Source organism: Hordeum vulgare, chromosome 7H, assembly GCF_904849725.1.
Source record: "Hordeum vulgare subsp. vulgare chromosome 7H, MorexV3_pseudomolecules_assembly, whole genome shotgun sequence".
Lineage (NCBI taxonomy): Eukaryota > Viridiplantae > Streptophyta > Magnoliopsida > Poales > Poaceae > Hordeum > Hordeum vulgare.
This window is the reverse complement of record NC_058524.1, coordinates 37,383,044-37,410,279: the sequence shown is the minus strand read 5'-3', so window position 1 is coordinate 37,410,279 and position 27,236 is coordinate 37,383,044.

Below are 27,236 nucleotides of genomic sequence, written 5' to 3'. Positions count from 1 at the left end.
CTAGATTGCCTCCGGCGAGCCCTCCGCCGCGGGTTTGGTCGCCGGCGACCACCCTCCGGTGGCCGTCGACGTGGCCGACCATTAGGGCGTAATCGCCCTCCCCTCAGTCGCTGACAGAGGGCCCCACGCCTGGTCAAACCCCAATTAGGGGCTGGTCCGCGCGGGATTAGCCCCAGAGAGGCTGACCAGTGGGGCCCCCCTGTCAGGTTTGACCTGCACAGGCCGGCTGACCTGCTGACGTTATCCTGATGCAATAAATGGAATTTCCAGTATAAAAATAATTCAGGAAATTGCTAAAAATTGCAAAAATCATAGAAATTAATCTGTAACTCCAATGAAAATAATTTATATATGAAAAAGTATCAAAAAAAATTCAAGGATTCTGATTATGCTATTTTCAGCTATGTTTGAAAAAGTTACAGAACCCTAAATTGTGAAATAAGGAATAATTCAATTCTTTTAATCACTTTATAAATGGAATTTGCAAAAATATCCAAATTTCATTATAAATGCAATGATCACACACTACCCTAGATATAAATCAGTACCATAACATGACATTTCATGCACGTTAACATTAAGTTGATCTGAGCATCAGGTCGAATCAATTAAACCGGTATCCGAGAATACCCGTTTGAATTGCTATTCGAGTGTGACTCAAATCAACTCTAAACCTAAAACATCTTGATTATAATAACTTATCACTTTGCATTCTCATGCCATGCTCATGCATCATTTTGATTGCATATGATTGTTATTGAATGTTGCCATTCATTTCGGTAGGCCCCGCACCCCCGGATTCCACCGAATATCCGTCTGACGGATATCGTTCCTCCTCTGAGCAACAAGGCAAGCAACCCTTTTGATCATCCCGATAACACCTATGTTCTTGCTCCTGCACCTATTTATTGCATTAGGATCAAATGCTTCAATTGCTTTTGCCACGATAGTTGGACCCACTTCCTTTGCATGACTTAACCTTGTCACAGTAAATAACCGAACCTTGCAACCTAGCATACCTGGTAGTTGCTTGAGCTATAATGTGCCTTATCCTGCTATGCATGCTATGCTTAGAGTTGTGTATGGTCTGTCATCTGGGAGATGAGCAGAAATGTGGAATGTGTTCGGTGAGCAAAGGTCGTGTGTTGAACTTGATTTGGTAAAGGTACCGGTGAAAGGCTGTGTAGGAGTACATGGCGGGTTGTTTCATTGGAACCGTCCTTAGGAACTGAGTTCCGTGTATGTAATCCAAGACTAGATACTACCACATGCTGGGCCCTGAAATATGACCCCGCTCGTCCTATTAATCGCGTAGTACTCGGTCCAGGAGTTGCAAGTAGTTTCTGGTGTTTATAGTAATGCTGGAGGCCGTGCATGGTGCTGACCTGAGAGGTGGACCGTGATGCGGTAGGCAGTGGCACGGTGTACCAAGTGGCACCCGGATGGTGGGCTTGGGAACCCTGCGCACATCGTTTGAGGCCGTGGCGGAAACCTCGGCCGGACTTCCGTACGGGTTACTCTCAGATAGGCGATAAACCTGGACTAGGTACTAGTGTGGTTAACGGTCGGGGCCGACTCCCTCGCTGGGCTTCCGCTTGAAGGTTACCGAGGTGCATAACGTGCACATGGCGATAAGTGGCGGGAGCGTGTGTGACGAAGTACACCCCTGCAGGGTTATGATCTATTCGAATAGCCGCGTCCGCGGATATGGACTACTTGGAGACATATGTTGTTAATAGATAGCTTCAACGGCTACTCATAAAATTGTCAAGATAAGCGTGAGTGTCGTGGACGGCATTTCCGTATGGAGACGGAATGATTCCACGATAGTGTATTGTGGTGGTGTTAGTGGACTCGTGTGCGAGAAATCAAGTTGTCAAAACTAATTTCAAAAAGCAAGTTGTCTAGCCACGAGTCAAATGGTGGCTTTCCGCATGAAACCCCACAATACCTTCTTGATACATTGGATGAGTAGTTAGGCATCCTAAATTCTTGCTGAGTACCTTCGTACTCATGTTTGCTTAATAAATGTTGCAGAGGTTGCTAATGACCCTAATGGAGGGTTCTTCGTACACATCGACGACGACGAGTAGCTGGTGTCCCAGCTACGATCTGGCCCTACGTCGGCTCTGTAGTATAGTCAGGCCATGTGCCTTCTAGTTGCTCTGTCTGTACCCAGGCAGTTTATAACTCTTCCGCTGGCTTGTATTGTATGACTGCTATTATGGGTCGTGAGACCCTTAATGTGTAATAATATGTGTGTGGCTCTTCTGAGCCTCTTAAATAAAGCTTGTATGTTTATGGTTATGTTGTGATGCCATCGATGTATCTATACATATCGGTATGCCATGCGTACGTGTGTCTTACTTGATATGTATGGGTTTCGAATACCTAGTCGTGAACTTTAGTAGCACTCCTTACAAGGAAATGCCCCTTTGTGATCCAACGAGCCTTGGTAGTTCGCTACTGCTCCGAACACATTGGTTGACCGGCATGTGTCCTTCTTAGCTGCTGTGTCTGTCCCCTTTGGGGAAATGTCACGCGACGTAATGGAGTCCTTGTAGCTTGCTACGACTCGTCTACGTTCGTTGATGACCGACACCTGCTTTGTTGGGTCATGTATGCCTGTCATTGTGCGGAACTACCACTTTGGTTTATCACTAGACATGTCGATCCGGGTTCTTTGACATTGGAATGCTAGCGACACTATCGCATACGTGAGTCAAAAGACGCAAACGGTCCCGGCTAAGGTAAGGCTGCAGCCGTGGAGTTAACCGTGCGTGAGACCACAAAGGGATGCGATGTGTTACAGGCTGGATTCCTATGGCTTAGGATCGGGGTCCCGACATTGTGCTGAGACTTTGGGAAACTGGTCTTCATATCACCATATTCCTCGTCGATCAAGGCAACTGCCATATGAGCCATCGAAGTCGTGTCATGACGAAGCTTGAATATCGTTTGGAGATCAACGAGGCAACCAGCTGGTATCTCAATACCGAAGCTGTGCCTCATCTTCAGCTTGTCGTTCCTTATGTCAACGGTAGCAAAAGTGGTGCCGCTGTGAAGGAAGTCCATGAGTTCTGGACAATGCTTGTCACTCCTTCAACAGAAACAAATTATAATGGAACAAATGTTACATACTGCTGCAATAAGGAAACATGTTTCACTACAACTAAAGAGAAAATTATCTCTAGGATTCAAATAGAACATATGCAATGGAACCTAGAGAGATCACTATAGCTATCCAATGGAACCTAGAGAGATCACTAGCTATATGCAATTTTCATGACTATGACATATCATATTGCTATCCAATGGAACCTAGAGAGATCACTAGCTATATGCAATTTTCATAACCTTGGATCAAAGAACACCGCATAAAATTGTATCACTACAACTATGATCTCAATGGAACATATTGAACCAATCATATTTTTCAGATTGTGGAACACTATTCCAATCAGATTGTGTTCCCTTCAACTAATCAAAATTGTTTCACTACAACTATTTGAAGCGAACCAACTATGATTTCAATGGAACATACTAAACACTAGTTGATTCTAATACGATTTTTTAGATTATGGAACACTATTCCAATTAGATTGTGTTCCCCTTCAACTAATCAAAATTGTTTCACTACAACTATTTGAAGGGAACCAACTACGATTCCAATGGAACATATTAAACACTAGTTGATTCTAATATGATTTTTTCAGATTATGGAACACTATTCCAATTAGATTGTGTTCCCCTTCAACTAATCAAAATTGTTTCACTATAACTATTTGAAGGGAACCTACTATGATTGAAACAAATAAACTTACAATGTCATTATCTTGGATCAAAGAAAGCCTCAAAACTTACCTCACCCATTGGAAGATCAAGACATGGCTTGCGAAGCATAGTTGGATGACGGCAACACCGCGTTGATCGGCCGTGTACTCCAGATGAAGCCCCAATAACTTCTCATGCTCCATTGCGTCGTCAAACCATTTTTCCTTCAACTGTTCAAGAAAAAACGGCACCTCCCTCCTCTTGTTCGTGTACACAACATCGAGCTTGGTCGTGCCATGTGCGAGCACCTTAAGAAAGCGACTTGGCATGGTGGAAGAAGAGAAGGGAAGAAGAGAGGAGAAGAACAGAGAGGGAGAGCGAGAGAGAAGAAGAAACGGAGAAATAGCGACTGTGCTTCAGTTCGTGCTTTTCATCGCCCGAAACGACACGGGATGCAAACCGTTTGGGTCTTTAGTCCCGGGTTGAGCCAACAACCGGGACTAAGAGGTATACCAACGGTTGCCACCACTACGGCAGGCCACGTGTTAGTCCTTTAGTCCCGAGTTGAGCCACCAACCACGACTAAAGGGGGATACGAACGGTTGCCACCACCACTGCCCGCCGTGTAGCCCTTTAGTCCCAGTTTGGGACACAAACCGGCACTAAAGGCTCCTTACAGGCCGGGACTAAAGCCTCGAGGGAGGCATTGAGAATTGGGGTGACGTGGCCGGGCCTTTAGTCCCGGCCCAGAGGACTATTATCAATTTACAACCCTTTTCTACTCGGGCATTAGTCCCGGTTCGTAATGTACGCCAAAGTGCGTCGGTCACCGTACATCCACTGGCGGTTCATCTCTATTATGAAATTAAGTATATATCAAAAAAGCATTGCAGAACAAAATGAATAGAGAAATGACCAAATTAATACAAGTTCATCATCACATTAAAACCAAAGCACAATAGTGATCAAATGTTATTATTGAAAAATAAATACATAAATTTCTCTCTTAAAACAACATACAACTATGTAAAACATTTAAATGCAACAAAAAACGCGATCAAAATCGCAAGTAAGGTAACAATTGACCCAACAACATAATGATACCAAGCCTCTTTATCAATGGTATATTTTCTAATATTCCTAATCTTCAAGCGCATTTCATCCATCTTTAAGCGCATTGCATCCATCTTCAACCGCATCGCATCGATCTTCATCTTGCGATCGTCAATGACCTCGACAACATGCAACTCCATTTCCATATTCTTATCCTCAATTATTTTCAATTTTTCCTTCAAGTATATGTTTTCTTTTGCAATAAAAGTTAACTTCTCGAGAAGCATTTCTAGGTGGGTTAGAATTTCCGGTTCACATACCTCCTAGATTAAAAATAAATGTCACGTTGGTCATCATAATTGTCATAAACAATAAATGAAGCAAATAGTTATGAAAAGATAATATATACCACATCATAGACAGGACGAGGGCCGACGGGGGCGGATACCAAAACCATCGCACTATATAATAACAAGGAATAATAAAAGTAAGAAAATTAGACAAGTATCTATTTGAAGTGAGAATTTTTTTCTTTCAGAAAGAAGAAAAGAACAAGAGGCTCACCACGGTGGTGCCGGCGACGAGATCGGCGCGGGCGATCGACGGCGGTGAAGACGGGGCAGGGATGGGGCGCGATGGACCGCTAAATCTAGACAAGTCTCGTTGAAAACGGAGCTCGGAGGTGGAGTTTCGAGAGGAGAAGGCTTAACTAGTGTGGCTCAGTCATTTCATCAAAGACCTCATGTGCATAGGAGGTGAACTAGAGCACCCAAATGCCCTCCCCTCGCCGGCTCGACAAAAACAGAGCACTGTGGAGTGCTCTTCCGCGGCGGTGGGTATATATGTAGGCAAGTGATTTGTCCCGGTTCGTGGCATGAACCGGGACTAAAGGTTGTGGGCCAGCAATGAGGACCATTGTTCCCGGTTCGTGGCTCGAACCGGGACAAATGGTTCCACATGAACCGGGACCAATGCCCACGAGGCCCCGGCCGGCCCCATGGGCTCACGAACTGGGTCTAATACCCCCCCATTGGTCCCGGTTCTTGAATAACCGGGACTAATTGGCTGGCCAGGGCCGAACGATAGCCCTGTTTTCTACTAGTGTTGCAATGGGAGAAGTGCTTGGTTTTTGGTTCTGCCATGTGGTGACCTTTCCCAGTGACAGTAGGGGCAGCAAGGCACACATCAAGTAGTTACCATCAAGGGTAAAAAGATGGGGTTTTTATCATTGGTTTGAGATTATCCCTCTAGATCATGTCATCTTGTTTAAGGCGTTACTCTGTTCTTATGGACTTAATTACTAGATGCATGCTTCATAGCGGTCGGCGTGTGGAGTAATAGTAGTTGATGCAGAAAGTATCGGTCTACTTGTTTTAGACGTGATGCCTATAGATATAATCATTGCATAGATATCGTCACGACTTTGCGCGGTTCTATCAATTGCTCTACAGTAATTTTTCACCCACCGTCTACTTGCTTTCATGAGAGAAGCCACTAGTAAACACTACGTCCCCCGGGTCTATTCACATCCATTGTTTACACCTCCGCTTTTACTTTGCTTTCTTACTTTGTTGCTTTCAGTTCTCACTTGGCAAACAATCTATAAGGGATTGACAACCCCTTCATAGCGTTGGGAGCAAGCTTTTGTGTTTGTGCAGGATCTTGAGATACTCCTCCACCGGATTGATACCTTGGCTCTCAAACTGAGGGAAATACTTACCGTCACTTTGCTACATCACCCTTTCCGCTTCAAGGGAACACCAACGCAAGGCTCCAAGGCCACGGGGGAAATCCTTTGCATACTTGCCTAGGAAGTCCCTTAAGGCGTAGCCGTAGCTGAAGGATTCCTGGTGCCGTCGACACACCAGTTTCTGGTGCCATTGGAAGGACTTTTGTGCATTAGCATAGCTGACATCACAAGCATTTCTGGCGCCGTTGCCGGGGAGGAGAAATCAAGATCTATCCAAGTAGCTCTCATAAACTCTTCTCGTGCACTTACTTTTGTTGCCTGTTGCCTCTCGTTTTCCTCTCCCCCGCTTCACATTTGCCGTTTTCATTTGCTTTTGTCCTTCGCCGTTTTCTTTTGCCTTTGTCGTTTCCCTTTGCCGGTTATCTCGCTTGCTTGTGTGCTTGTTTGTTTGTTGAAGTCATGATGGCTGAAAACACCAAACTTTGCGACTTCTCGAGCACTAATAATAATGATTTTATTAGTACTCCGATTTCTCCCACCCCTAGTGCGGAATCGTATGAAATCAACGCAGCTTTGCGGAATCTTGTGATGAAAGAGAAATTCTCTGGCCTTCCTAGTGAAGATGCCGCATCCCATCTCAATACCTTCATTGAGCTTTGTGATATGCAAAAGAAAAGAGATGTGGATAACACTACAGGAATAAGATATTTTGCCTACAGAAAAATTATTTGTCGTCAGCTAATCGTCGGGGCAGACGGCAAAGGTTATTTTACCATCATTGACGTGACGGCAAAGAATAACTACCGGTGAAGGCATATTTTGCCGTCTGTAAGAAACTCTAATGACGGCAAAGATATTTTGCCGTTTGTAGAAAAAAATTGATGACGGCAAAGACACATTTTTCCATCCGTAAAAAAACTAATGACGGCAAAAAATATTTGCCGACTGTAAAACAATCTGCAGACGGCAAAAAAACACACCACGCGGATCGATCTCACGAATCGATGACATGGCGAGATCTGGTCCATAGATCACACGCAACCCTAATACCCAACCCCGGCCTTGCTTTGCCGTCATCATTTTGTCGTACAGACGGCAAACGAATGGGAAATTAAGAAAATAACCCCGGCACTCGACCCCTCATCTCAGTTCCCCTCACGCGAAGGAAAATGTAGCAGCTGCACACTCGATCCATTCCTCTCCTCTCTCTCCCGCAAAGAATCATGGCCAGGTGGTGCCGATGGGGTCGTCGGCGGTGGCAGGGGCGTGGGGCCCGTGCGGGAACCCGGCGGTGGGGAGGCAGTGGGAGATCTTCCGGGGAGGCGGCGACGCTGCAGGTGAGGCCGCTCGGCGAGGTCGGGCGATCTCGATCTCGGTCTCGTCTCTTACACGGTGGTTGGCGCGAGCGAGCAGCTAGCTTTGTGTTGGATGGATGGATCCACCGGACCCCGCCTCCCCGACGCGGACATCTCCGGCGACATGGCTGGTGGGTAGGCCCTCTCCTCTTCCCTACCGACCAGATCCGTCGAGCACGCCTCCTAGCACATGGGAAGGTGCGCCCTCTCCCCTCCCCTCCCTTCTCTGTTTGATTCGGTTATGTAGCTCTAGATGCGGTTACATCATGCCTTGTTGCCCTTTTTGTGTCATGTTGGGCTGCAGGTCAACATGCCCTGGATCCAGGAGGTTGGTGTTGGGGAACCTGAGATGCAAACATTTTTGAACTCACACACACACGTGCACCAACTTGCTGCGGTGAGAGGAGGAGTGAGGCTTCTCTCTCGAGATCTCCAAAGTGTTGTTTTTCTGCCCATAATTTAGCCAATAATGATCTCTCCCGATCCCGACAACGATAGGCGTATCTCGAAAGTGTTGTTTTTCTACGGGCAACATCTCAAGAGTTTGGCGTACGCTGCTACATGGGGACAAACTAACCTGCTTTTCCACTGCATTGTTTTGTGTAATATGTTGTTTGCCCAGCAACTACCTGCGATTCCAGAAGCTGTACAAGGACCCTCCATCGAGAAGCCAGGCTAGGGAAAAGCGTAATCACACTGGCCTACATGTCCTGCAGACTGAACTTATATATTGTGCATCTCGAAATAACTATCAGCTATATCCTGAGTGCCGAATACTTTTTGTTGTATGTAGAAAATGCTGAAGCAATATAATCTTCACAAATATCCATGTGTGTTTGATATTTGCTTTATGAAGCAGGGAGAGAGAAGAGAGCTGGAAACTAAATGGACCCTCAAATGGCCGGTACAAGACAGTTTATGGTGTTTTACTAAACCCCAAAGTTCTGCCTCTGTAACTGTAGGGAATTAATGGAGTTATTCCTGCCAGCATAAAATGATAGATATTTTGCCTCTCAACTGAGATGGTACGTATATGTATCTAATGACCTACTATTATAGCTTCCACTGCCAAATTATTTTGACATATTAGTTTTTTTAAAATAAAACATACTTTAGTGGAAGTCTCGACAGATTACTATGTTATATTTGTTGTGGCTACTTATTCTATTGGATGGATTCTCCATGAGTCCCCATGAGAGACTAAATTCTCTAGAAAAATTTAACCCAGTCATATGATAAATATGGCGCATCATAATATGATGTAACTCAGGTACTACCTCAACGATGTTAACGCTATACATATTGCTATAATCAACGCTATTTTTACCTGCTTGAGATTCTCAGTGTTTTAACATCTCTTTCTGTTATAGTGTTAATCTATTATTCAATAAAGGAGTATGCGTACAAATGGTTAACTATATCTAGCAGCATTCTACTCAATATTAAAGAAGTTGCACCATTTGCAACCTTGGTACAGATGCTTTCAATTGTTCGCACTTCAATGGGCTGTGTTTGATTATTGGTAAGAGCTTGGCGTTAAAATTTCTGCAGATTCTATGTCGAAGTTTATCATATTTTATTATGAGAACATTAGAATGACATTACAATTATTGTGCACGGTGATATTGGTTACTCTCATACTCTCTGGTCTCTCTCGCTCATGTGTATCTTCTCATTAGGTTTCGGTCAGCCACCCCTATTGGGCTAATTCGGTTGTCATGTCTCACAAGCATATATACATGGAGGTTTTTGTCAAATAATCCATCCAGAAAATGATCCACTTCGACGAACACTAATGGTGCTGAATTAATACGTCAATCTGGCCCTTATGGACAAATAGGTTAAGAAGCAAGCATTGAGGAAAGTTATGACATATATCCTGTAATTTGATCAACCCACTTTTGGTCAATAATTTTACCATCCCAGGAGAGTGGAAAAGCAACTTGATCATGTGTGATCTCCTACTTAACTGATATGCATTCCTATTTTCTTCTGATTTTTCTACAAATTCTCTTCTTTTTCTCCACCATACATGTATAACGATGCCACACAAGTTGATCAATGAGGTACCTCCGACTGATCACTGGATGTGTTAGATCGTTACATCATTTAATTGAAATTTATTTGGTGTACCGCCAATCATTAGGATTGATTCACTCACTTGAGTAAGCATTCCCTTATAGCATACATATCTTCTATAATGTTGATAATAGGAAAAAAAATCATATAACTAGCCCGTGCAATCGCACGGGTTCGCGACTAGTAGAACATAATTTATGATGCCATTAATTTGCATGTGGAAGCATCTTTATTATTGGAGACATGCTCTTTTTTTTAGTTGTGATTTGGTTTCCTTGTAGGATTAATAGCACTATATCACGTCTTTTGTTATTGGAGACATGATTTTTTTTATAAAAGATGGACTCCACTAATTTTGGTGAGTCTTTCTTACGTGTAGATTGAGTCTGTTATTCAAAAGAAAATCTTTTTCTGAACTTTAGAAGGAGAGCATCGTGAGAGATTGGGAAAGAGGCAGAGCACATGTTCATATCTCCTAGTGCATCAAACGGCTCTGGTAATTTAATAGGAATTTTGTAAATCTCCCTCGCAATGAACTTATTGTATTCATGTCATGCAGTTCCACCTTCATGTATACAATCTGATCCAGAAAATCAGTAATTATTTGAGATAGAAAATTCATTTTGTTTCTAGAAATGGAAATTGGATTTGAGACAGCAATTCAATATTTTTCATACTAGTCGCTTGACACTAGTTAAATTTGTACAATTTTCTTTCCCTTGTTTCATACTATTATTGTATATGCTCATGTGATTCTTGTTTTTTTGAAGGACGACCAGCTTTTAAACATGTGTGTGGACCAAATTCACGGCGATGAGATAAGTCCTACTAACCTTGCTGGTTCTCCGCATCATTGAGATCTGCTCTAGTTAGTGCCTCCATATCTCATTTACAAGTAGAGACCACTTCAGATCTTCATGATTTAGAGACCACTTGAAGCTATATATTTACATAGAACTAGATGAGTCACCTGCATTCACATTTTAGAACCATGTAAATTGATGGAGTATTTTTCTTCTTCGTTCATATTTTAGACGCTTTCACAAAATATTTATATCCTGATTGCTTTATTTATGCAATTTAAACTAATTATAAATCAAGTTCATCGACCATACATGATTGGGATGTTCATAGGTATTGTAGAGCTTGTAATCTTTCCCTCGTTTGTTGTATGTGTCTCATTCTCAACTCTATGGTTCTGTTCTGTAAATAATTTTTCAATAGATTTCTTTGCTTGTTTTGTGGACAAGACATGTTTTGTCATTCTACTAGAGTTAATACCATATATGTTTATATGCACTATATCTGTGTGATACTTCCATAAAAACTATATGGTGTTACACCACCAAGAAAGTATCTGAGGGAAGTTATTTCCCTTTGTGCAACATTCTTTATGTTTGTGGTTATGTTTTCTATCCCACTTTTTCAGTAAAATATTTATGTTATCAAATCCATTTTTGACATGCAACTGATGAAGTACATCATACCAGGACATGAGTTGTTCAAATTGATTTATAATGCCCTGATGAAGTACTATATTTGGAACATGTTATTAGTGTTAAGGCAGTGGCCAATGCTTTAAAGCTCTCATTTAATGGAGTGAACCAATTTGTCTACATCCAAACTTGTGATTATATGCTGTTTAGTGCAGCTGAATTATTTAAACAAGGTAAGCTTTCTCATCATATTCGATCAACTCAAGTATACTGCCATACATATGAATTGATGGTTCTACGCATCTTTGAGATCTGCTATGGTTAGTGCCTCTATATCTCATTTACATGTAGAGACCGCTTGAGATCTTCATGATTTAGAGACCACTTGAAGCTATGTATTTGACCCATTTGAACCCATAGAATGACATAGCAGAATTGTTAATATGCTCTAATTGTTAATATCATGTCATTGTTTTTGGCGGGGTAGGGAACACTGATTTTACTTTTCCATCGCTATCATATGCTTAGGTAGCAGGCACGATTGGAACAACTAAATCTAAATATGAAGTCCTGAACCTGCAAAAAGAAATTCAGAATAAATCAGTGCTAGAACATGAACCTGATGTAGACGCGAAAAATAATATTAATGTGATAGGCTGGGCGCTGGAGATCCATATCCCCACTCCCCTCTTCCAGGTTGAAAATTGGGAGAGACACGGATCTGTTTTCATACGGAGAGTTTGAGAAACAGATGAGAGTTTGAGAGAGAAACCTGAGAGATCCATAGAGGCATACATGCCGAAATTACTTGCTTTGATAATATGATATATGCTTCACATGCTGTTGAACTAAAATAGATGTATTAATCCAGCAACATCAGACATATGCGTCATATGTAGCAAATAATAGGTATATGATGTTAGCTGGTGATTGAAATTGATGTAAAGAAGAATAGTGGTATCCTATCTTATGGTTTTTCCATTTTTATATTTAAGTTAGACAGATAGCAGACAATAACTAGTCTTTTGACGAAATCGTTTTCCCTTGGTTTTACAAGTCTGTAGTATTTCTATAGGCATAACCAGACTGTCAGACTTGGACCCATCTGATGAGTCTCGAAATATACTATGGCTATAACTCTCAGACATGATAATCAATTCCTTATACTTTACCTCGTATCTTTGGTAGTGGCTCCAACGGGGATTTCATCATGCATCTAGCTAGTGAAAAAAATCATAACTCTTTGTGTGAATCTATAACTATTGACTGGCGACAAATTTCATTTAGGTACAAATGATTTAGCGCACCTTATTTTGTTGTTATGGACATGAAAACCTTTATTTATTGTTTGCCAAAATCTGACATATGTGCATGACTTCATTTCATAGATTGTCCGACGGATTTTCTTTGGACTACGATATTGACATGAAGACATTTATCGTAATGCCAAATTTTATGTAGTAATGCCAAATATTATGACATGGATGTCCTATCGATTATGCTATATATACATGGATGTGCTATGGATTATGCTATATATACATGGATGTGCTATATGCTGTATGGATTATGGATGTGTTATATGCTGTATGGATTAAGGATGTTATATATATGATGTATGGATTAAGGATGTTATATATACGATGTATGGATTATGGATGTGTTATATATGCTCTATGGATTATGTTATATTTATATATATGTTGTATGGATTATGGATGTGTTATGTTATATATGTATATATATGCTCTATGGATTATGTTATATATATTTATGTTGTATGGATTATGTTATATATATATATGCTGTATGCATTATGTTAATATATATATATATACACATTGTACATTTATGCTCTTTGCTGTCATGTTCATGACGGCAAATAAATGTGGTGCCCCCAACATGTGGTTTGCCGTCTTGTGTAACTTCAGAAGACGGCAAAAAATGTGGCATATTTTGCTGTCATGTATAGGTTAGGAAGACGGCAAAAAAATGCCATATTTTGCTGTCATGTATAGGTTAGGAAGACGGCAAAAAAGGCTAACGTCGTCCGTTAGCTAGGCCGTTCCGTCTTCTGACCATTTTTTTGCCGTCTATCAAAGTAGCTGACGGCAACATAATTCCACTGACGGAAAACATTTTGCCATCTGCTGTCTCGATCGCTGACGGCAAAGACGCCCTTTGCGGGCACATGGTCTGACGACATTATTTGCTGTCATGGGCTGACGGCAAAAAAATTGCCGACTGTAATTCGCTCTTTGACGTCTGTAGCGTCCTGACGGCAAAATGCTCGATTCCTGTAGTGTAATGACGTGATTAAGTTGAAACTTTTTCCTTTCTCGTTCCGAGATCGCGCAAAAACTTGGTTTTCTTCTTTGCCTAAAAATAGTATCGATTCTTGGGATAAATGCAAAGATGCTTACATATCCAAGTATTTTCCGCCGGCTAAGATCATCTCCTTACGTAACGATATCATGAATTTCAAGCAACTTGATCATGAACACATTGTACAATCTTGGGAGAGGATGAAGCTTATGATTAGAAATTGTCCCGCTCATGGCTTGAGTTTGTGGATGATTATACAAATCTTTTACGCTGGCTTGAATTTCTCTTCTCGCAATATCTTGGACTCCGCCTCAGGTGGAACGTTCATGAAAATCACGTTAGGAGACGCTACAAAACTCCTAGATAATATCATGACCAACTACTATCAGTGGCACACTGAAAGGTCGCCTGCTAGCAAAAAGGTGCACGCTATAGAAGAGAATAACTCGCTTAGTGCTAAGATGGATGAGTTGATGAATTTGGTTGCTAGTAGAAACGCTACCGTAGATCCTAATAACATACCACTATCTTCTTTGATTGAGAGTAGCAACCCTAGTTTGGAGGTGAATTTTGTTGGTAGGAACAATTTTGGCAACAACAATGCTTTTAGAGGAAACTATGTTCCTAGGCCTTTTCCTAGTAACTCCTCTAACAATTATGGCAATTCCTACGGCAATGTCGGGACCCCGGTCTCACGCACGGTTAACCCCACGGCTGCAGCCTTACCTTAGCCGGGACCGTTTGCACCTTTTGACTGACTTATGCATTTGTGTCGCTAGCATTCCAATGACAAAGAACCCGGATCGACATGTCTAGTCAGAAACCAAAGTGGCAGTTCCGCACAGGGACAGGCATACATGACCTAGCAAAGCAGGTGTCGGTCACCAGCGAATGTAGACGAGTCGTAGCAAGCTACAAGGACTCCATTACATCGCGTGACATTTCCCCAAATAAGACACACACAACAGCTAAGAAGGACACATGCCGGTCAACCAATGTGTCCGGAGCAGTAGCGAGCTACCATGGCTCGTTGGATCACAAAGGGGCATTTCCCTGTAAGGAGTGCTACTAAAGTTCACAGCTAGGTAATCGATCCCCACACATATCAAGTACGACACACGTACGCATGTCATACCGATATGTATAGATACATCGATGGCATCACAACATAACCATAAACATACAAGCTTTATTTAAGAGGCTCGGAAGAGCCACACACATAATATTACACAGTAAGGGTCTCACGACCCATCATAGCAGTCATTCAGTTACAAGCCAGCGGAAGTGTTTAAAGCTGTATGAGTACAGACAGGTGGAACTAGAAGGCACATGGCGTGACTATACTACAGACCCAACCTAGGGCCAGATCGTAGCTGGGACACCAGCTACTCGTCGTCGTCGATGTCTATGAAGAACCCTCCATTAGGGTCATTAGCAACCTCTGCAACATTTGTTAAGTAAACATGAGTACAGAGGTACTCAGCAAGACTTTAGGATAACTATCTACTCATGCAATGTATCAATAAGGTATTGTGGGGTTTCATGCGGAAAGCCAGCATTTGACTCGTGGCTACACAACTTGCATTTTTAAATAATTTTTACAACTTGAGTTCTCGCACACGAGTCCACTAACACCAATACAATACTCCATCGTGGAATCATTCCGTCTCCATACGGAAATGCCGTCCATGACACTCACGCTTATCTTGACAATTTTACGAGGAGCCATTGAAGTTATCTATGAACAACATATGTCTCCAAGTAGTCCATAACTGCGGACGCGGCTATTCGAATAGATCATAACACTGTAGGGGTGTACTTCGTCACACAAGCTCTCGCCACTTATCGCCATGTGCACGTCATGCACCTCGGCAACCTTCAAGCGGAAGCCCAGCGAGGGAGTCGGCCATGACCGCTAACCACACTAGTACCTAGTCCAGGTCTATCGCCTATCTGAGGGTAACCCGCACGGAAGTCCGGCCGAGGTTTCCGCCACGGCCCCAAACGATGTGCGCAGGGTTCCCAAGCCCACCATCCGGGTGCCACTTGGTACACCGTGCCACTGCCTACTGCATCACAGCCCACCTCTCAGGTCAGCACTATGCACGGCCTCCAGCATGACTATAAACACTAGAAACTACTTGCAACTCCTGGACTGAGTACTAAGCGATTAATAAGTCGAGCGGGGTCATATTTCAGGGCCCAGCATGTGGTAGTATCTCGTCTTGGATTACATACACGGAACTCAGTTCCTAAGGACGGTACTAATGAAACAACCCGCCATGTACTCCTACACAGCCTTTCACCGGTACCTTTACGAAATCAGGTTCAACACACCACCTTTACTTACTGAACACATTCTCACAATTCTGTTCATCTCCCAGATGACAGACCATACACAACTCTAAGCATAGCCTGCATAGCAGGATAAGGCACATCATGGCTCAAGCATCTACCAGGTATGCTAGGTTGCAAGGTTCACCTATTTACTGTGACAAGGACAGGTCATGCAAAGGAAGTGGGTTCAACTAACGTGGCAAAAGCATTTGAGCATTTGATCCTAATGCAATAAGTAAGTGCAGGAGCGAGAACATGGGTATATCGGGATGATCAAAATGGTTGCTTGCCTTGTTGCTCAGAGGAGTGACAAAATCCGTCAGACGGATATTCGGTGGAATCCGGAGGAGCGGAGCCTACCGAAAGAAATGACAACAATCAATAACAATCATGTGCAACAAGATGATGCATGAGCAAGGCATGAGGATGCAAGGTCGTATACTATTATGGCTAACATGTATTAGGTTTGAAGTTGATTTGAATCAAATTCAAATATCACTTCAAACGAGGTATTCTCGGATACCATTTTAATTGATTCGACCTGATACTCATATCAACTTGCTTTTATCATGCATGGAATGACAAGTTAGGTTGCTGGTTTGTGATTTGGATAGTGTTTCATCATATTATTTGTAGTGAAATTTAATTATTTTCCAAATTTCATCTCCAAAGTATTTATAAGAATTAACTTATTCATTAATCTACATGTTTGGGTTCAGTAACCTTTCCAAACATGTTTGAAAATGACATATTCAGATTCCTTGAATTTTTTTGATACTTTTTCATATATAAATTATTTTCATTGGAGTTACAGATTAATTTCTATGAATTTTAGAAGTTTTGGCATTTTTCTGGAATTCTTTTAAATCAGAAATTCACTTATTGCGTCATCACTACATCATCATGGCGTCAGCAGGTCAACTGACCTGATCAGGTCAAACCTGACAGGGGAGACCCACTGGTCAGCGTCTCAGGGGCTAATCCCGCGCTGACCAGCCCCTAAGTGGGTTTGACTTGGCCTTGGGCCCACTGTGAGCGAGCGATTAGGGTTAAACTACTGGGGTTAAGCTGGCCATGTCGTTGCCCGTCGGAGCCTGACCGGCGACGACCAGATCCGCGGCAGAACCTCGCCGGAGACACGCTATATCGGGCTGTGGTGCTTGGAAAAGGTTGCCGAGAGCACTGGGATGATCCCCAGGCTCGACCTCATCCAGCACTGGCCTCATGGAGGGCTATAGGTGGCCGGAGCAAGCCGACGACGAGCCGAGGCGGCTGCCACAGTTCGGGCTTGATGGTCCAGTGGGTAGAGGGCACAGATCCGAGGTGAAGAAGAGGGGAAATGATCGCAGGCTCACGGTGGAGGTGGAGCTAGGCTCAGACTGCTCGGGGAGGGGCTGTAGCCGGCATTTCACCGTCGATTTGCCGGCGACCGAAGGTTGAAGACGATGGCATTGGGGACGTTGCAGGGCTCGGGGAGGCTTCGGCCTTTGCAGAGAGAACCAACTCGTCGAGGCGGAGCTACTGGACTACTCGGGAGGAAGGTCCCATGGCTAGAGGCACGACGGCTCGAGCTCGAGCTCTTGGCAATGGCGGCAGAAGGAGGGAGGAGAGATCCCGAGAGGAGGGGGAAACTAGAGGAGGGGAACGGATAGAGACGGGCTCGGGGTGGATATCCCCACTGTCGTGCTGTCCTGGGGAGCACCGGAGCATGCCACGGGGAAGCAGGAGCTGGAGGAGCCGCCGTGGGCATTCGCTCCTCTGCCAGAAGGCACGAGGAAGAAGATGCCCCTGCTCCTGGTGGGCTGGGCCTCCTCCGGGCGACAGGTAAGCTCCTTTCTATTTTCTTTCTGTTTTGTTTTTCTGATTTGCTAACTATTTTGATTTGCTTTTTATTTCAGCTCCAAAATAGTTTATAAAAATATTTTGAACACACCAGAATATTAGTTGGAATATATCCAACCATTCCCGAGGTTTCAACATTTTTGAAAACTAAAAGTTTTTCAATTCAAATTTTAAACTTGAAACCAGTAGCTTTTGCATTTATTTGAAATGCCAAGAGTGTTATGAAAATGGTTTTCTTCATTGCTTATTTGTTTCCATGATTTATCAGAAAAGTTCAACTTTTCTTGAGGCCATTTTGAGTTCATTGATTTCAACAAGTTTATAGTTCCTTTGAATTTGAGAAGTGGCTCGGTTTTGAGTGTTCCTTCACCACTTGCTTGTTCTTGTTGAAAACTTCCTGGATGCAATGCAAAGAAGATATGAACACAATGCTAACTTGGTTAAGGTGTCAGGGATGTGACAACTCACCCCCACTCAAAAGAATATCGTCCCGATATTTAGAAGTTGTCGGGAATAACGCAGGATACTCAAGTCGGAGACGAACCCCTCTTTCCCAAGTTGCTTCCTTTTCCGAATGATTTGACCATTGAACTTTAAGAAACTTGAGGTTTCCACGTCAAGTGGTACGCTCAGCTTGATCAAGAATATGCACGGGGTATTCTCGGTATGAAAGGTTATCTTGGAGATGAAGCGTTTCGTTGTCCACTTCACGGATAGGATCCGAAAAGCAACGCCTGAGTTGCGAGACGTGAAAGACATCATGAACCTTGGAAAGATGCGGAGGAAGTTCCAACTGGTAGGCAACTTCTCCTCGTTTGGCAAGAATGCGAAAAGGAAAAATGTAACGAGGAGCCAACTTGCCCTTGATACCGAATCGATGGGTACCCTTCAAAGGTGTAACCCGAAGGTAAGCCTTCTCGTCAACTTCAAAGGTCACAGCCTTATGATGACGATCATATTGGCTCTTTTGACGAGACTGGGATGTTTTCAACTTTTCACGAGTAATACGAACCTGCTCCTCCGCATCCTGGAACATATCCGAGCCAAAGAGTTGCCTCTCTCCGGTTTCTGACCAATTAAGAGGTGTTCGACATCTTCGTCCATAGAGAACTTCAAACGGAGCTTTGCCCAAGCTTGATTGATAACTATTGTTATAAGCGAATTCGGCGAATGGGAGGCACTTCTCCCAATTCATACCGAATGATATAACACAAGTTCGGAGCATATCTTCTAGGATTTGATTCACTCTTTCTACTTGACCACTTGATTGAGGATGGAAAGCAATGCTAAAAGATAAGTGAGTCCCCATGGCATTCTGAAAACTTTCCCAGAAGCGAGAAGTAAAGATACTCCCACGGTCCGAGTTAATCTCCAGGGGAACACCATGAAGAGACACTATTCGAGAGATATATAACTCCGCTAGCTGGCTAGCTGTTATACTCTCACGAACGGGAAGAAAATGAGACACTTTGGAGAGTCGGTCAATGACCACAAAGATAGCATTATTTCCTTTCTTGGTCTTGGGAAATCCGGTAATGAAATCCATACTAACTTTATCCCATTTCCATTCAGGAATAGCTAAAGGTTGAAGGGTGCCGGCAGGCCTTTGAAGTTCTTCCTTAACTCGACGACAAACATCGCAGTTAGCAACGAACTCAGCAATTTCTCTCTTCATCCTAGTCCACCAGAACCTCTGGCGTAGGTCCTGATACATCTTAGTACTACCGGGATGAATGGTGAGAGGAGAATCATGGGCCTCCTTAAGAATTAACTGCCTTAGATGTAGGTTCTTAGGAACCACTAGACGATTCTCGAAGAACACAACACCTTGATCATTCATGGAAAATTCTTTAGCGTTTCCGCTAAAAATATTCTCCTTGATCCGTGATATACCCTTGTCACGCTTCTGGCCAGCTATAATTTGATCCTTAAGGGTAGGCTTCGCCACCAGGGTAGAAAGGAATCCTTGAGGAACAATATGAAGATTCAACTTCCGAAAGTCCTCATAGAGATGTGCTTGACCTTGTTGTAGCATCAAATTATTACAATAAGTTTTACGACTTAGTGCATCATCCATAACATTGGCCTTCCCCGGGGTGTAAGTTATGCCTAAGTCGTAATCCGAGATCAACTCAACCCACCGTCTTTGCCTGAGATTCAAATCCGGCTGGGTGAAGATATATTTCAGACTTTGGTGATCAGTGAATAATTCACAATGATTACCCAGAAGGTAATATCGCCAGGTTTTTAGTGCATGGACCACAGCTGCAAGCTCGAGGTCATGTGTGGGATAATTATCCTCATGTGGACGCAACTGTCGAGATGTGTATGCGATCACGTGACGATCTTGCATGAGAATGCAACCTAATCCATGTCGCGAGGCGTCACAATAGATAACAAAGTCCTTAGAAAAATCTAGTGGTAGCAACACAGGTGCGGAACTCAGGCGTCTTTTCAGTTCCTGAAAACTATGCTCACACTATGGTGTCCACTCAAACTTTTTATCCTTCTTGAGGAGTTCAGTTAGAGGCTTTGCAACCTTGGAGAAATTCTCCACGAAGCGGCGACAATAGCTCGCTAGACCAAGAAAACTCCTAACTTGCTTAACCGATTCAGGTTGGGTCCAATCAAGGACAGCTTGAACTCTCTCGGGTTTGACAGCAATACCCTTACCAGAGATTTCGTGACCTAGATAGGTCACTTCTGGTAACAAAAATTCACATTTCGAAAACTTGGCATAAAGGCGATGCTCTCGAAGTTTCATCAATACCAGCCTTAGATGCTCGACATGTTCTTGTTCGTTCTTCGAGTAGATGAGAATATCATCAAGGTACACCACGACGAATTTATCCAAATACTCCATGAAGATTGAATTCATCAGACGAGAGAAAGTGGCTGGGGCATTGGTTAACCCGAAGGACATGACGGTGTACTCGTATTGGCCATAACGAGTAACAAAAGCCGTTTTTGGAATGTCGCCGTTCTTGATCTTGATTTGATGGTATCCTAACCTCAAATCCATTTTGGAGAAGACTGAGGATCCAGTGAGCTGATCGTACACGTCGTTGATCCTGGGGAGCGGATACTTGTTCTTTATGGTGACCAGATTAACTGGTCGGTAATCTACAACCATCCGATCCGTTCCGTCTTTCTTCTTGACGAAGAGGACGGGGCAAGCCCAAGGAGAAGAGCTAGGACGAATGAAACCTTTATTCAAGGCCTCATCTAGTTGCTTCTTAAGTTCGGCTAGCTCCAGGGGTGCCATCTTATATGGTCTTCTGGCTATTGGAACAGTTCCCGGAACAAGATCTATCACAAACTCTACATCTCTGTGAGTTGGAAATCCTGGCAGTTCCTCTGGAAAAACATCTGGAAAGTCATGGACAATCGGGATGTCTTCAAGTTCCGGAAGAGGGTTGGCATTTAGTGAATAGAGTTGGCATTTGGCAACTCGAGTAGAGACATTGACTATCTCACCCGAGAGATGGGTAAGCTGAACATTTCTAGAATGAGTATCAATCTGGGCATAGTGAGCTGACATCCAGTCCATACCCAAGATGATATTAATATCCGAAGATTTCAAGGCTATCAATGAGGCTAGAAAAACTATCCTGTCTACTAGAATTTCATTATCATAGGTTATCCTAGAGGTTTGCCATTTACTACCAGGAGTTTGGACAACCAATGGAATTGGCATATCACAAAAAGACATGTTATGCAACTATGCATAACTTTCTGAAATGAAGGAATTTGAAGACCCAGTGTCAAAGAGAACAGACGCTGGATGATGATTAACAAGAAGCGTACCAGTAAGACGTCAGGATCCTCTGCAGCTTCTTCTGCTGAGACATAGTTCACACGGCCACGTGCAGGAGTTGGCTTCACATAGTAAGCTTTGCCCGACTTGCCTTGCCCGAAGGACTTTCCGGGTTGCTTGGCACCCACATTTTGAGGACACTCACGGGAATAGTGCCCTGGTTCTCCACACTTGTAGCATATCACTTGGTTGGCATTGGTACAACATTGCTAGCTGGACCACCATAAGTTTTTGCTGGAGGGTTGGTCTGATTCGTCTGAGGCGCCACGTAGAATGGCCTCGGAGTGTATCTTGGCGGCAGAGAACTGTTCGGAACCCACAGCCTGCATTTTGGAAAAGCGTAACCAGATGACGAGCCGAAGTCACGGGAGTGCTTCCTTGTGGTTTCAAAGTCGGTATGGCCAGTCTCGGCACTGATCGCCTTGTTAACCAGGGCTTGGAAGCTTGCACACTCGTGGAGGCGCAGATCACGACGAAGCTCAGGGCAAAGACCCTTACGGAATCTTGCTTGCTTCTTGGCGTCAGTAGACACCTCCTCTGTTGCATAGCGGGCGAGGTTACCGAACTCGCGGCTATAGGCATCCACGGTCAACTTGCCATGGGTGAAAGCACAGAATTCCTCTCTCTTTCTGTCCATCAGGCCCTCTGGTATATGGTGCAGACGGAAGGCTGCACTGAAGTCTGCCCATGTGGCTGCTGGTTCAATAGGACTCATAGCTTCAGAGTTCTCCCACCACAGATTGGTGGGTCCTTCCAGGAAATACGCCGCAAAGGTCACCTTATCGGCCTCAGAAACATTCGCAGAGCGAATCTTGCGTGAGATGCTGCACAACCAGTCATCAGCGTCGAGGGAATCGACGGAGTGATGAAACTTTCGAGGATTCAGCTTCACAAAGTCGTTGAGGGACACTGCAGCATTCCTAGGCTGATGAGCCGTATTCTGCTCAATACGCTCTAGCAGTCGGTTGGTCTCCCTTTTGTTTCTCTCTGCCTCAAGCATAACTTCCGCTAGAGAGGGCGGGTGAGGGAAGTCTTCCTGCGACGCTTGACTACCCTCGCCTTGCTCATGAGCAGGGGCACGGTTCAACCTGGTGAACACCATCCTGACAAACAAACTCACAGCTTAGACTAATATCATATCAATACTAGCTATGGATTAAGAATGTACTGAACACGCGGAATGCGGAAATGAATATCCGAACAACATGGTAACAAGCAACTGCTATATATACACCATGGTTCATACACACCCTTACATAGTTCAGTACAACCTTAACCGAAGAGCAACTATTGAAATTATGAAACTACTCATCAGAGGCTTACAAGCTTCCTATACATTATTTATCTAGGCCTTCGGAATTCATTTCACATCACAGGCATACTTCACAAGTCACGCAGGACTGTGAACGTACGGCTACTACCATACTATCCTTCCGCTCACAGCTCAGGCATCCGCATAGAACATCTCATAGAGATTACCTCCATGGCCTGGAAGCTCAACCTAAGGATCAGGAAACACTCTGGCCTGAGATCCCTGGGATCCATAAGGACACGGATGTGGCCTTGGTCCCCTGACTGTTGGTAATAGGGGTCCCCGAAGAGGGGTGACTCCTCCTATAGCTGGCCAGTCAACGTGGGCCGGAAGATGGGTCCTAACAGGGTTCAGCATCTCCATATCTCCGTACCCTGTCTGGACTACCGGTGCCTGCTGCGTCAAAGCCGTCCACAGACGGGCACGGGTAGCATAAAGCTCCATGCGGAGAACACGAGCATCACTGTCTCTGTTCTCTAGCATCTCAACAGTGGACTGCAGTAGTGGATCCTCCATAGAAGAATCAAAATTGACTCCGCTGAGGTATCCCTCTTCACCAGGCTAAGAGGCCGGAACATAGCAAAACTCTGAATTCTGCAGCGTGCATGTCTCGCCCTCATAATGGTCAGCATTGAATAGGCAGCGTCTTGGACTGCCATGTCAACAGTGACTCCCAACCCATAGGACCAATGGATTGGCTCCTCAGCTCCTGGGTAGTCTAGAAATACCCTAATAGTGCAGATATACTTGAGTTGGTTGAAGTCTCGGATTGTTCCACCACTGTGTACTCGGGGTACCAGCGGTAACCGCACACCGACATCACCCTGACCAGCATGGCCGTATGACCCGGCACATCAATGCACCTGGTCAAACGTACCACCTGACGAGAAGGACGGCCAGGCATCTGAAAATAGAGAGTAATGCAAAAGCATTAGAGCTCTGAATGCAAAAATGGGAAGCATAACGGATGTAAATGCTCAAAAACAAATTTTGAGACAACCCAAAATGGAATAGCGTAACCACTCAACTATCAAGTTCAAGTCTCTGATCATCAAACTTACTTCCTTTTCCTAGGGATAAAAGAAACCCAATATAACTCTCGACCCGTAGTCTTATAATCTATCGACCGGAAACACGCGCCTAGAAGAAGATGAGTAACCTAGTCCTTAATTCCCGCAGAAAAGACGAGGATGACCAGAATAGGATAACTTGAGAAGAGAACAAGAGTCTTACGTTCCCTTCCACAAACAATTCCGTTAGATATAACTAAAGCAATTCTAGACTCAACTTCGACCAGTTTGGCTTAGTAGTCCTACAGTCAGTCAGGCTCTGATACCAACGCTGTCGGGACCCCGATCCTAAGCCATAGGAATCCAGCCTGTAACACATTGCATCCCTTTGCGGTCTCACGCACGGTTAACCCCACGGTTGCAGCCTTACCTTAGCCGGGACCGTTTGCGCCTTTTGACTGACGTATGCATTTGTGTCGCTAGCATTCCAATGACAAAGAACCCGGATCGACATGTCTAGTCATAAACCAAAGTGGCAGTTCCGCACAGGGACATGCATACATGACCCAGCAAAGTAGGTGTCGATCACCAGCGAATGTAGACGAGTCGTAGCAAGCTACAAGGACTCCATTACATCGCGTGACATTTCCCCAAAGAGGACAGACACAACAGCTAAGAAGGACACATGCCGATCAACCAATGTGTCCGGAGCAGTAGCGAGCTACCATGGCTCGTTGGATCACAAAGGGGCATTTCCCTGTAAGGAGTGCTACTAAAGTTTACAGCTAGGTAATTGAACCCCACACATATCAAGTACGACACACATACGCATGGCATACCGATATGTATAGATACATCGATGGCATCACAACATAACCATAAACTTACAAGCTTTATTTAAGAGGCTCGGAAGAGCCACACACATAATACTACACAATAAGGGTCTCACGACCCATCATAGCAGTCATTCAGGTGCAAGCCAGCGGAAGTGTTTAAAGCTGTCTGAGTATAGACAGGTGAAACTAGAAGGCACATGGCCTGACTATACTACAGACCCAACCTAGGGCCAGATCGTAGCTGGGACACCAGCTACTCGTCATCGTCAATGTCTATGAAGAACCCTCCATTAGGGTCATTAGCAACCTCTGCAACATTTATTAAGCAAACATGAGTACGGAGGTACTCAGCAAGACTTTAGGATAACTATCTACTCATGCAATGTATCAATAAGGTATTGTGGGGTTTCATGCGGAAAGCCAGCATTTGACTCATAGCTAGACAACTTGCATTTTTAAATAATTTTTACAACTTGATTTCTCGCACACGAGTCCACTAACACCACAACAATACTCCATCGTGGAATCATTCCGTCTCCATACGGAAAAGCCGTCCACGACACTCACGCTTATCTTGACAATTTTACGAGTAGCCATTGAAGTTATCTATGAACAACATATGTCTCCAAGTAGTCCATAACCGCGGACGCAGCTATTCGAATCGATCATAACCCTGCAGGGGTGTAATTCGTCATACACGCTCTCGCCACTTATCGCCATGTGCACGTCATGCACCTCGGCAACCTTCAAGCGGAATCCCAGCGAGGTAGTCGGCCACGACCGTTAACCACACTAGTACCTAGTCCAGGTCTATCACCTATCTGAGGGTAACCCGCACGGAAGTCCGGCCGAGGTTTCCGCCACGGCCCCAAACAATGTGCGCAGGGTTCCCAAGCCCACCATCCGGGTGCCACTTGGTACACCGTGCCACTGCCTACCGCATCACAACCCACCTCTCAGGTCAGCACTATGCACGGCCTCCAGCATGACTATAAACACCAGAAACTACTTGCAACTCCTGGACTGAGTACTAAGCGATTAATAAGTCGAGCGGGGTCATATTTCAGGGCCCAGCATGTGGTAGTATCTCGTCTTGGATTACATACACGGAACTCAGTTCCTAAGGACGGTACCAATGAAACAACCCGCCATGTACTCCTACACAGCCTTTCACTAGTACCTTACCAAATTAGGTTCAACACACCACCTTTACTTACTGAACACATTCTCACAATTCTTTTCATCTCCCAGATGACAGACCATACACAAATCTAAGCATAGCATGCATAGCAGGATAAGGCACATCATGGCTCAAGCGTCTACCAGGTATGCTAGGTTGCAAGGTTCAACTATTTACCGTGACAAGGACAGGTCATGCAAAGGAAGTGGGTTCAACTAACGTGGCAAAAGCATTTGAGCATTTGATCCTAATGCAATAAGTAAGTGCAGGAGCGAGAACATGGGATTTATCGGGATGATCAAAATGGTTGCTTGCCTTGTTGCTTAGAGGAGTGACAATATCCGTCAGACCGATATTCGGTGGAATCCGGAGGAGCGGAGCCTACGGAAAGAAATGACAACAATCAATAACAATCATGTGCAACAAGATGATGCATGAGCATGGCATGAGGATGCAAGGTGGTATACTATTATAGCTAACATGTATTAGGTTTGAAGTTGATTTGAATCAAATTCAAATATCACTTCAAACGAGGTATTCTAGGATACCATTTTAATTGATTCGACATGATGCTTAGATCAACTTGCTTTTATCATGCATGGAATGACAAGTTAGGTTGCTGGTTTGTGATTTGGACAGTGTTTGATCATATCATTTGTAGTGAAATTTAATTATTTTCGAAATTCCATCTCCAAAGTATTTATAAGAATTAACTTATTCATTAATCTACATGTTTGGGTTCAGTAACATTTTCAAACATGTTTGAAAATGACATATTCAGATTCCTTGAATTTTTATGATACTTTTTCATATATAAATTATTTTCATTGGAGTTACAGATTAATTTCTATGAATTTTAGAAGTTTTGGCATTTTTTTGGAATTCTTTTAAATCAGAAATTCACTTATTGCGTCATCACTACATCATCATGGCGTTAGCAGGTCAACTGACCTGATCAGGTCAAACCTGACAGGGGGGACCCACTGGTCAGCGTCTCAGGGGCTAATCCCGCGCTGACCAGCCCCTAAGTTGGTTTGACTTGGCCTTGGGCCCACTGTTAGCGAGCGATTAGGGTTAAACTACTGGGGTTAAGCTGGCCACGTCGTTCCCTGCCGGAGCCTGACCGGCGGCGACCAGATCCGCGGCAGAACCTCGCCGGAGACATGCTATATCGTGCTGTGGTGCTCGGA